Source organism: Balaenoptera borealis (assembly GCF_965194805.1).
Source record: "Balaenoptera borealis genome assembly, chromosome: 4".
In the NCBI taxonomy this organism is placed as follows: Eukaryota; Metazoa; Chordata; class Mammalia; order Artiodactyla; family Balaenopteridae; genus Balaenoptera; species Balaenoptera borealis.
The window spans coordinates 100,156,432-100,169,447 of NC_138861.1; the positions used below are offsets into that span (position 1 = coordinate 100,156,432).

A 13,016-nucleotide genomic window follows, 5' to 3' on the forward strand; every position below is an offset into this window, starting at 1 on the left:
CCATCTCTTTTTTTCTCCTTCCCTCCTCAGTAGTGACCTGTCTCCTGTGGTTGGCGTGTTGCTATTCCCATCCATTTCTTTTTCTGTTAACTACCTTTCCACGTCTCCAAAAGCGAGATGCAGTATTATGTTGTGCCTTTTGAAAATTTACATAATGTTTTCCCACCGTACGGTATCCTTTTTGCAATTTGCCAGTGGTGCCTTTTAATGCAAATGCAATTAGAACAATTCAGCCTTGCTGTAAGCCAGAAGGAAATCCTTCTTTCCAGGTGTTTGGAGTTGCCTTAGCAGCTGCTCAACTGTCCCAGCCAATCATTCTTCACAGCATTCCTGACATTCATCTTGGTTTCCTATTTATCACTTTGGCACATGGTTAAGTGCATTTATGCAATATCTTTAAAAGTCTTCGACCCTTGATCCACACCCTCATCTAGCTTATTGACTGGTTATAAAGTTATTCCAAGGGAACAGGGAGTCATAAAATCACAGAAGTTGAAAACCCATACCTACGTAGTTTTGTTTTGTTTTTTTTTTAAATAATAGAATGGGTTCTGATGTTTCTTCTCTGTTAAATCAGAGATTTTTGCTAGACTCCTAACCTTTCCATTCCCACATACCTGTGAATGGCCATGCCCTCTCCAAAGAGGACATTGGGAAGCCCCAGCACTGAAGAAATTATTTCTTGTAATAGTAACCGATTAAACTAGTTACCAGCTGGGGAGCATGTTTCAGCACTTAAGTTAATTGAACTGTTGCAAACTAAATATGATTCTAAATTGTTTCAGTGTTCTAAAGCACTTCATGCGTGCAGACAAAAATGAAAAAAAATTACCAAATCGGTTTGAAATGTGCAAATCGGGCATATAGCGCTGACATTTAGATCTATGACCTGATAACTCTGCAGTAGGTACATTGAAAAACTTTGTGGGCTTATTTGTTTTTCTTCTTTTGCTGAGCTCTCCTTTGAAACCCCTGAACCAATACTTGATGTGATATTCAATACGTGGAAGTCAGACTGCAGTCAGAAGGGGAACTGTCTGCATCAGGGTTTTTCTACTAATTTTCCCAGAAAATAGTCTCTTCGTGATTCGTTTCATGGACCAAGGAAGAAAGGAATTGATGAAAGGATGTTGAGGTTAATAGAGGAAATGCAGGGGTTTTTTGTTTTTGTTTTTTTTTCTGGGAGAATCTGGCTAGAATGTAGTTTGTGTATCTGTTTGGAGGGCATGGTTTTCCTTGAGGGGGTGGCCTTTCTGTATTGAGGACCACTGTACACAATCAGTGAATATTTAAATTGAAGAAGGAGGTGGTCCTGAAGTAAATCTGGATGGCAGAAGATGCTACTCCCCCATCGGATATGTCTCTTCTTCTTCTTCATGTCTCCCCCATCACCCAACATATATACAGATGCTATTCCATTTCCAGAGCTTTCTGTGGCTGTGAATTTTCCAACCCTCTACATGATCAGGCCAGGGGCTGGGACTGGATGGGTAGTTTAAGAAGCTTGGATGGGCTGTGAACCTCTCTGCAGCTTAATGAATCACCATGAGTAACAAGTTACACAATTCTTACATCCCTCCAAGGTCATCCTTCCCCCTCCCAAAGGAAACTTACGAATAAGATGAAGTGAAATACCATATCCACTGACTTCATGGACTCTATCTGAGAAGATAAATAAAACTCAAAGAATGATAGAATTAACACCAGGAGGAGAGTCTTAGGGGACACAGTCAAGGATGCTCAGGGTCATAGTGGAAAAGTCCGTGGCTTCAGGTTGCACGATGGTAGAGTCTGGGTTAGAATACAGGCTGTCATTGTTATTTCAGTGACATCACAAGTTGCTGGGCACCATACAATATCAAAACACGAACCAGCAACACATTGACAAGAACAAACTCACGCAGAACAATTGACTACTAATGAGGCAGCTGCATCCACAGTATGAGTTGAGAGGTTCATGGCAGATGCCTTTCTCCAAAATATCTCTTCTACGGCTGACCAATCATATTGTAAATTCAACACTTGGTGATTCATATAGGTTTTAATTAAACTGAAAGTACTCTTGGGAAAGATGAAAAACTATGGCCATTACTAGTTCTAACTCATTGTTGCTCAGATCATTTCAAGATAATAGGTGGTTGTGTTAGACCCAAAGTGAGAGAAATTGGAAAACCCAAGTCCTCCCTCCCTGAAGGAAGGCAGGAAGGACAGTGACACTGGGTGGTCAGAAGAAGGGCACACAATGAGTGTGTCCTTGGCTCCATTATCATGCTAAAGTTTGAGTGAGTTCCTACAAGAAGATGTAATACTCACTTGTATTCTCAATATCTAAGAACTTTCTTTCTCACTTATTTAGACATTCATTAAACATTTATTTAATATGTACTTTGAGCTAGACCTGGAAGGGATGAATAATGTAGTTTCTACATTTAAGAAACTCCCAATCAAGTGTGGAGACATGCAGAGTACTTGACAAACGTTACAAAAACACCTGCTATGTCCCAGACACTGTTGTCATCACCAGAGGTAGCAAAAACCAATTAATGAGATACCCTGTCCTCAAGGAATTTGCAGCCTGGTGAATGCATATACAATGTAATGAGTGAACAATTCAGAAATGTCCCAAGATCTATGGGAACAAATTTATTTCTCATAAGGGAGAATGGACAGTGAAAGCTCCATGGGATTTGTTTTTAATATTTATTTATTTATATGGCTGCGCTGGGTCTTAGTTGTGGCACGTGGATCTTTGTTGCAACATTCCAGCTCTTAGTTGTGGCATGTGGGGTCTAGTTCCTGGACCAGGGATCAAACCCGGGCCCCCTGCATTGGGAGTGCAGAGTCTTAACCACTGGACCACAAGGGAAGTCCCTCCATGGGATCTTTATTAAGAGAACTGACCGTGATATGTGGAACTGGGCAGTGGGAGAAGCAGAAGCAGTAAAACTCTCTCTTTCCCCAGAATCTCTCCTCAAATAGGGAACATTCAAGATTTCCATAAAATGTCTGCCTGTGAATACTTGCCATCTTTCATTGACTTAGCTCAAGCGTTGCCTTTTCTACAAATACTTTCCATACCTATCTCTCCCCACTTTCTGCCCCAGATTTGCAGAACTAACTTCTTCATTTTTACATCTTCTGTGTATACACCTGACTGGATAGATGAATGAAAAGTTGACAGAATTTTCAGTTTTCGCTAAACGAATCCCCAAATGCCCTGGCTCTGAATCGTTTCTGGAAGATCATTCTTCTCAAGCTCCTATAAAAAGGGCAATTTATGATTCTTGATATGGAAAAATGGTCCCTCAAGACTTCTCTGAGAAATTGGGTGTAAGGAATACTCACATGGTGGCATTTTCCCTCTTCTGCCTCTTTCAAAGAACCACCCCCTGAAACGAGAGCCTGCTATGACAGAATGTGATTTCTTCATTTGAGGGAGGTCATGATGAACTGGTTCTATGGGGTCCATGAGAAACATGGGCCCTTTCCTCAGAGCTTTACAACTCATCCTCCCCCACCCCTCCCCTGGCCACCACAGGCTAGTTCTGGGGAGGAATCTGTCTGTTTATTGCTTCTAAACATACTTTGCTTTTCTTTGCTAGCAGCATAGTTCTGATGGAATCCTTGGATTACACATCACCCAGGCCATCCTTTATGGTTCTTTAGCCAAGTGGGAACTTGGTTCAGGCAAGGGGGCTGCTGATGACTGGGGTGCAAATAGAGCTTTCCCAGGAGTTGGTCATTATTTTCACATTATGGTTATAGCTTTAGGGAAACTTCTCTGGGGGCATAGAGATTTCTGCTGATCCAAACAACTTAGGGAATGTTGAAACTTAGCCCAAAAGCCCCACCTGAGCAGAAATGGCAGAAGCTGGGGAGGTTTGCTCGTGCCTTCCAAATATCTATCCAAAAAGTCTCATTTCTGCTATTTCTACGGCCAAATGAATTGTCACATCCATGTGCATCCCTTACCCAGCAATCTGTTTATCAAGAAAGAGAAGCCTGTTGTCTCCCAATTTCTACTTTCCAGGTGACTGATATTAATTAGTTTGCAGCAAGCACAATTTATCTCTAGCTGAAACCAAAGCAGATGAAAATGCTGCCATGCAGTAAGATTTCTTTTCTTGAAACGATGAATGGGATGAAGATACTTATCTGGGAGAACAGGTTTCAGGTGGAGCTTCCATCAGCCGTACTCTGAAATGCGTTGTTAAACTATGGCTGATCTGGGTAAGGAATAAAAATAGCTTGTCATATTTTGACGACATTAACTCATTTCCAACACAAGAGGCCAAGGCCCCAGCACAATGATAGACTCTTTCTGAAAGTAGAAAGTGCCGACTCTGTTAATAACTCTGGAGCTAGTTCTCAATTATTGGCATTTCTTGAAAGATATCACTAATTTCCTCAAAGCTCTGGCACCACTTTAGAATTCATCTCAGTGCCCCAATGCAAAGAACAAAGCTTTTAAATCAATCTACCCTTTAATTATTATTATTAAGATAACCCCTAAAATTGTCCCTTCTGGCTAGTTTGCATACAGAGTCAGCACCAAACCCCCGAGAAATTGACAAGCAGAAATAATTAGGGCAATTTGACCATGAAATAACTGTCTACCGTAGCTGTGTGATCCCAGCAAATTTATTTCTTGACATTTCTTAGCCTCAGTTTCTTCAAGAGAAAATGGGAGGACAAAGCCCATTTTGTGAGGTTGATATGACGTCTCCTGGGCTAATCTCTGTAAAACTACCGGGGAAATGATGAGAATACTCCCTTTTCTTCTTAGTGGTCCAAATGGGCACTTGAAATACCTTTGAAAAATTGGAAAGCTGTGATGAAATCTGATGTCAAAAAGGACACTTCTTTTTTGTATACATATATATATTTCAGTTCCTATACACTATGCTAGACAGTGAGACTAAAGGAAATACAAACAAAAACACAAAACCGTGGTCGGCTCTGGGCTTCAGTTCTGGTCACCAGCTGTATCCCAAGCACTACTTTTCACATCTTTAAAGTGAAAGGGGCAGATAGCTTCCAATTCTAACATGCTATGGAAATAGGAAAATACTCTTAGTGCATTATCCTCTCATCTTTCTCTTTCCATTCTAGCCACCCCTTTGTAGTCTCCTTCATTAGTTTTTTTTTTTTTTTCTTCTACTTATCTCTCTCATGTTGATATTCCCCTGGCTTTTTTCTTTAATCATCTTTCTCTTCTTGATGCATGTTCTCGAGATGTATCATTGGCCATGATAACAGTGAGTGCCCGAAGACCATGGCAGATGACTTCTAAATCAATTTCTCTCACCCAAGTCACTCTCCCAAGCTTCAGAGTCATAGACCTACTGGACATTTTCTTTTGAGTTTCTCCTAGAAGTTTAAACACAGTATGTCCCAAACTGAACACATCATCTTACTCCTTAGAAAAATAGACTTATATTCCCCTTTTCAGAGATTGTCATCAACTCGAAATTCCCTGGCAAAAACATGGGAGTCATCATAAATCCTCCCTCTCTTTCATTACCATATCTAATTTCACCAAGTCTAAGCTCACCAAGTCTTATTTATTCTACTTCTTTTCAAGCTCTCAAATTTTTCATCTTCATTATTCCAGTTATAACCAATTCCACTATAGCTTCCATTTAGCAGTCAAAATAGTGTTTTGAAAACTCTAAATTTATCTTACCCTGTTCTTAAACCCACTGATGGTTTCACGTGGCTCTCTGGAAACAAACGTAAAGGCCTTATTATTGAGTATAATTTCATCCACGAATGGCCCCTACCATCCCCCAACCATTACTTTTTACCGTGCTCCCAGCTCCATGGCTCCCCGATACTACAGTTTCACTCTTACTCCACCTTTGTAGTTTCTGGAATATACACCCTCAATTCTGTCCTATTCCCAAAACTTTGCAAAAGCTATTCCCTCTACTTGGAATGCCCTCCCTCTCCTGCCCTGTCAGAGAGCCTGAGGGTCTTCTCCCCATACGGTTAAGAGCTTTTGCTTTGAGGTAAGACACACCTAAGATTGAATGCCAGATCTCGTAAGTTAGATCACCTTTAAAATATAAATAACTGTACCCGCTACATAATGTTATTCTAAAGATTAAATATGATGCAATTAGTATGGCATATGGCACATAGGAACATTCAATCATTGTTAGCTAATGTTTGTCCTTTACAGCGATTCTAAGCTCCTCCCCCCGCCCTGCAACCACACCTCTCTATGCCCTGCTCTGGAATTTAAGCCCCAGGATGTCAGGGACAGAGTCTATTTTGTGCACATTTATTTAGCACTTGTCACTGTGTCTGACCCACAGCAAGGCCACTATAAAATTTGTTATTTCCATCAAGATTCAACTCTAACACTGTTTCTTCTAGGAAGCTTTTATTAACCCCCTAATCTTCCTTCAACATTGGTGCAGTACTTCTCCTAAGTAACAGACTCTGCTATGGGAATGGTTTCTCTTTCTTCTCTAGAGTCTTGAATTTCTGGAGGACAAAGACTGTGTCATTTATGTTTGAAACCCCAGCACCCTTCCCAGATCCATATAGTAGCACTCAAGAAAAGCTTTTTGAATGAATAAATGGATGAATGAATGGATTATCTCTTTCACTCATATCTTTTTCTCTCCTGTTTTCCCCTTATCATGCTCCATTTACATTCTGTTCATAAGAATCAGGCAGAGAATATGGAAACCAATGGATGTCAGGCAGGTCAGACTACTCCTTCACCCCAGAGTAGACATTACAGATATAGCCCCCTGGTGTTCTGCTAAAATACACATATTGATAGTGGCTCCTGGGTGGAAAGGTTTTTCCATCATAGAAGCTTTAGAAAAGCTTTCCCCTGAGCAAGGGCATGAGAACCGCACAGGCAAGCCGGAGACCGTGCAGACCTCCCTGAAGGAAGTCTGAAAAGCCGGTATCTAGGCGAGAGTCCACCCTCTGGCTCTGCCCACAGGGTTTAAGTAAGAGCCTGGATGGACGGTGCATTTCTACAAGCTCAGATGAAAGTGGCTGAGAGATGATCTGAAAAGGAAGAGGACACTTCTGTACTCTGTTCCCTGGGCCATGGCCTCCTAACCACCTTGTAGGCCAGGCAAAAAGCCGAGCTGAGCCGGATGCATCAAAACGAAAGGGTTTGTGTGCAAATCAGGGAAGAATTCTGCCAACACCTACAGGACTGGTGCCAGGGAGTTAACATTTGAAAACCTCAGCTCCATGCCAGGCCGTTGTTGGAAAAGCAGCAGATTTTGGAGCCAATGCCAGTAAGGTGCAGAGGGAAAGAAGTGAGGACAAGGACTCCAGGAATTAGCTACTCAGGAATGTTCAAGAAACCTGGTAGCTCTTTTCCTTGTCAAAAAAGAGAGAGAGAGAGAAAAGGACATTCATCGGAGCATTCATCGGAGCAGGTTGCTCAGGGTTTTCAGGGAACTGGCAGGGCAGATGCTACAAGGTCATTGGAGTCAGTGTCAAGTGCGAGAACAAAGGGCAGTGACATGAGCTAAGAAATGACTAAGCACTCGAGGCCCTGAGTAGCTAATAGATGGATCCAAATGCCAAGTGAAGCAGTTGTCTCAACTCATTTGAATACTTCTGAAGAGGTGATGAAAAAAATAGCGGGAGAGATGGAACCTCTTCTCTTCCAGAATATTCCGAGATGAGGAGATAACATTCCCTTACTCTGTGACTCTGTGATGGTGGTTGATCAAACTTCCCCTTTAGTCACTTTCTCTGGTGTTTTAGAATGGAAGTTTTAGAACCAGTGCACAGCAAGTTTTCCTTTGATTCGGGGGCTTTTTTATTTATTTGTTTATTTTTACCCACACGGGGGTTTTTATTCTTAAGGAATTGCTTCCTATTTGCAGCTTGGGAATCTCCCTCTCCGGTAAAAGGCTGCTTAGAGTTTTAAGATGAAGGGCATGGTTTGGCAGTCAGGCAGCTAAGCTTTGGGGTTATACAGAGCTGGAATGCCAGTTCAAGTTTTCCAGGCTCCAACTCCATGATTGTCTTTTTTTTTTTTTTTTTTCAACCTCTTTATTGGAGTATAATTGCCCTACAATGCTGCATTAGCTTCTGCTGTATAACAGAGTGAATCAGCTATACATATACACACAAACCCATATCACCTCCCTCATGATTGTCTTATAATGCTATGTGTCTCTCATGGACCATGCAAACATGACTTTCTGGAGCAAACCCATGTCACTCATTTGGCACTTAGGCGAGGGCTAGTTAAGTTGGTGAATTTGGTGGGGTGACCCTCCCTTTGGCATGCTCCTCTCAGCTCTCCCTGCACAAACAGCAACAAATCTTTCTACCCCTTTGGTCAAGCACTTTTGATTCTCTCCTATAACTGGGGCTCACTCACCCCTATAAGTTTGTCCTTTAGGGGCCCAAGTCTCAATTTGCTAATTAAATGAACTTATCTGGGCTAGTAGCTCTTAATTCCTGTCAGTGCCCTTCCTCTGGTACTGAATGCAGAATCAAAGATGGAAATTTTAGTTGGTAAAAGATTACTGGAAGAGAGAAATGGTTGAAGTAGACAAAACTTCATTGCCTCTCAAATCTCACTGAATAACATCACCCATCCTACCTACAAGTTGGCAGGTCCTTGCTTACAGGAGCCCCACTGGAAAACCACTACTGAGTGTTGAGATTCAGGTCTCCAATTTTCTGAATAATAAGAATCCATTAGGAAAAACTTTTTCTGATTTGTGAAATACTTCTTGAGCAACTGCTGTGCGCTGGGCTCTGTTCTATGTAGGAGATTCAGTGGGGAAACAACTCATGCTTCCAGAGAGGTTCTATGCTATGGGACATTTCTCTCTATCTTCCTCTCTCAACATTTTTACAGCCTGTTGAATGCTTAGGAAAACACCTTTGAAGAGATCAAGTAACCAGTGGCTAGGAAGAGAAAAGATTAAGAAAAAAAGGAGGGATATTAGTTTTAAACTGCTCATTTAGAATTACCAGTTTCAATCAATGACAATTTTAAGATATTAAATACATTCTGGAGTAACTTGTCGAAAAAAGTGCCATTACTGATATTCTCCAAGGTCTTTCTAATCAGATCAGGGTCAGTGATGGGAAATAAGCTGGAAGATGAATAGGATATCAGAATGAAATTGAGTTCCAAGGAGTTACCACAACTTCCCAGCTTGAGCGACTTGGTTCTGAGACAATGGCTGGGGAGGTCTTTGGTGAAACTGGACCACTGCTGATTGCTCACCACATAGTGTGGGACCCTCCTCTTACTTAAGCTATTGGAAAGCAACTCTTGGCATTCTCCTCTGAGTTACGGGAGAGAAAGAGGCAGTTGCAGGAACCCTCTCTGCTCCTTGGATTCTGCACTCATGTCTCTTGTCAAGAAGCCTTGCTAGAGTCTTCACATGGCCCAGTGAGAAGCAAACCCTAGCTCTATCAGTTACTAACTGTGTGACTTTGGGTAAGCGTGTAACTCCTCTAAGCCTCAGCTTCTTTATCTGTAAACTGGGGATAATATTAATAGTAGCTAATAATAACAAAACATCTATGAGGTGATTATTGCTCTGTTCAAGCACTGCTGGAGATTCATGCCCTCATCAGAAGCTCACAGTCTCCATGAGTTAAGTGTGATTACACCAATCAATAGCTATTATTATAGAGAATCATGGTCACAGGTCAGAAATCACTACAGGTAACGCTTTTTTAAAAAACAACGGTTATCTTTTTTTAAATTAAATGACTGTGCAACTTCTGTGATAACCATCTCTGCCAAGGAAGAGCTTTCATCACTTAATAAATGGCATACTTTGGAAGAGCTCCTGCACTCAGATAGATGACGCTCCCTCCAATGCCCACTTCGTCCTCTTAGGACAGTAGGATAGTAAGACATTTAATTGACTGAAGGCATATCCTACCTAGTATACAAGTGTGTGGAGAGCTATAATGCAATACTGTTTTGTATTATGCTATAGTGATTATGTGCTATAGTGATTCCTTGTTAAAAGCAGAGAGAAAGAGAGAGATAGAGAGAAAGAGAGAGAGAGAGATTTCATATTTGTAATTTAGCACTCTTGATATTGAAGCAGGAAATTAGCATCCCCACCTGTGACCTGATTCTATGACCTGCTCTATAATTTGGTATGGAAATGCCCAACTCGCAGAAGCCATGGGATGCAGTGGGTTCATCTTCAGCTGGGCCCCGGTGGTGTCTCCCTCCCCCAGGGCTCAGTCTCCGGAGAACACATTCTCAGTTCTCCAGAGAACACTGAGCTCTTTCTTCAAGAACACTTGAAGAAAGAAGGAAAGACTCCCCTCAGCTCTGCCATCTCTTCTGTTCATCTTCCAGGCCTCCAGTCTTTTCTCTGTTCCACTCTTGCTACAGGATCTGTGAGAAAAGAAAAATCAATTCACTAGTTCAGGTCAGCCAGTAAAATTTGCTCATAGGTCCCCAAACCACAGCCGGATGAATCCAGCCGCATTTCTCCTGGGTTACAATTCCATAAAGCCTCCTAACGGCCTTTATCATGATTTCACACAGGTCCTTCAGCAGCCACCTGTCATGATCACTTTTAAATCTGCTTGTAGGGCGATAATTTTGTCTTTTCCTGGATCTTCTGTGCGGGTAAATTGGGCTGGGAGGGGGAGAAGGAGGTCTCGGAAAACAAAGCCCTGGGTTTTAGCCACATCTGGTTATACCAGTTAGCGTTCGCAGAAAGACTTGAGGTAGTTACTTCCTGCGATTCACCTGGTCCCTGAATCGTCATGCAGCATCTTTTGGATCATTCATTCATTTATGGTTGGTCATGGGTGACAAACACCTTTTGAGCCGCTAGCTCATACACGGTAATGTGATAACTGAGAAAGAAGAGGGCCGGGTTGTTGCTTGCACTCTTAAGAGAAGGAGATGCAAGCAGACTAGTAAGTTGTAACAATCTTACTTGCGTTCAAATGGCAAGTAGGGGCAGAGGGCATCCAAGGAAGACTTTCTAGGCATGGTACTGAGTCTTGAGCAGAGGAAGATGATGTGTTTGGACATCAATAGACCTTCACTAACGTTCCACATCTACCATATATGTTCAATGTTACCTAGACAAATTACCCATCCTCTCAAAATGCAGGTTCCTGAGCTCAAAAATAGATATAGCCTGCTTTGTGGGGTTTGGGTGAAAATGAGCACGCTATATGTAAGCACAAGACTCATGTCTGACACAGTAAATAGTTAATGCATGGAGACTCTATTTTTGTTGTTATTATGTATGATAACTGTTTTATATTATGAATCTATCATGAGTCATCTCAATAATAATTAGAACTAGGGCACGATCTATTGAGGAAATGAAAGAATTTCAATATGTCTGAAATTAGCAGGGGGTATGTAGAAGAGGGGCAGCAAGACTGAGTGGGTGACATGTGTGGATAGTCAAGCAAAAGCCTATTCACTAAGGGCCGCGTGGCCTGCATTAAGGAGTAGAGATTATTTGCTTGAAGAGGACGGAAGCCTTTGAAGGTTAATCCCTTTTTAAGAAATGTTGTGTGGTAGCAACTAAATATCCTGAGGATGTGGCCCTTCTTGTTGTCAGCTGTCTGGCCCTGGCTCACAAAGCCTGGGTTCATTTGCCACCTAGCCACAGGGGGATTACAAACCTCAGGCACCTCTTTGCCTATGAGGAATTCTCAGCAATTTTTCAGAGAGTAAAGCATTGTCTGTGAAATTCTTGAAGATTTCTCCCCCTCATTCTGAAATGCCCTGAATTTCAAGCAGATATAATGTTGCTGACTCACTTCTAGTTTCTTAAGGATCTGGGTTGAGTTGTCATATGTTATAAATCTCTAGTTTACGGAATTGTTCCTATTGTTGTTAAGGTAGAGCTGGAAGTGTGTCAAAGGAATTCAAGGTGGACTAAACACAAGTTGAGCTTAAAATCTGCCATGTAATTTTGCTCTTTTTTTTTTTTTCAGTAAAAGGAGCCCTTTAATATTTTTATAGAGGGTCATTATTTAATTTTTGTCTTAAGGAGGAAATGTCAAAGAGTGGACTTCAAGATATATGTCTATGTAAGACTGATTGTATTTAACATAAATTTCCCAGGGCTTCCTTTAGTGCTTTACGGAATCTCTCTACATCATTCATGGCAAAACTATACCAGATCTCTGACAGGAGGAAGTTTTCTCTTGTTAGGATTTTTGGTTTGACTCTTCCACAAACAGGCACATCTAACAACTTTGGGAAATTGCTCACCCCAGCCTACATGTTAAACAGGAAACGTAAAGATGTGGCAATGCACAGGAAGAGAAAAAGAGGCTGGGCTTAGGACAAATATGCCTTACATCACAGTTTTTACCCCCAAGAATCAGCTGTATTGACAAAGCCTGCAGAATAATCTTCATGGGATTTGAATGTGATTTTGCAAGTCAGCTCATATTTGGGCGTCTCCTTCTTAGTGAAGATAAATTTGCCTATACCTTACTCTGTTTAGAATACATGGATGGATGGATGGATGGATGGATGACCTAGAACAACCATCCCTATATGAAAATGTAACTTCTTAGCACATTTTTATACTTATTTTTTTCACCTTTAAGAAAAGATGTTATCTCTCAGTGTTTTGGCCTTGATCATTGTTACTAATTTCTTTGAGATTTTTCTATTTCTATACCTTGCTTTGCTCCCTTCTCCTTGTGGGTTTAATCCTCCTTGGCCTAAAGCCAAAGTTAGGAGGGACAACATGCAACAGGGCACCTAGTCCAAGTTACCTCTCCTGATCGGGAAATTGAGCTTCTACCTTTCACCAAGCAAGCATGGTTTCTTATGGGGAGGGATGCTGACACGTGAAAAAAGGCAAGACAATATGTATACGCAAATATATAACTTATCTCTTACACTGATTGTATTAGACGACAGGTCTGTTGTATCTGAGAAGTTGTCAAATACTTAGGCTTCATTTTACATAATTACACAGTATGGAATGACATGAGTTTTTTGTGTTTTTTTTTTTTAACAACATTGTGCCAGTTGTGTAATTTGG

At 41.3% G+C, this 13,016-nt stretch overlaps 1 long non-coding RNA gene across 1 annotated transcript in view; it reads right to left on the minus strand.

Annotated features, from left to right (window-relative positions):
* The window catches only part of LOC309627358, a 41,121-nt gene that overhangs the window by 7,772 nt on the left and 20,333 nt on the right, over positions 1 to 13,016 (minus strand). Inside the window, exon 1 of the long non-coding RNA XR_014243704.1 lies at positions 1 to 13,016. This exon is cut by the window's right edge and continues 20,333 nt beyond it. This is a non-coding gene — a long non-coding RNA (uncharacterized lncRNA).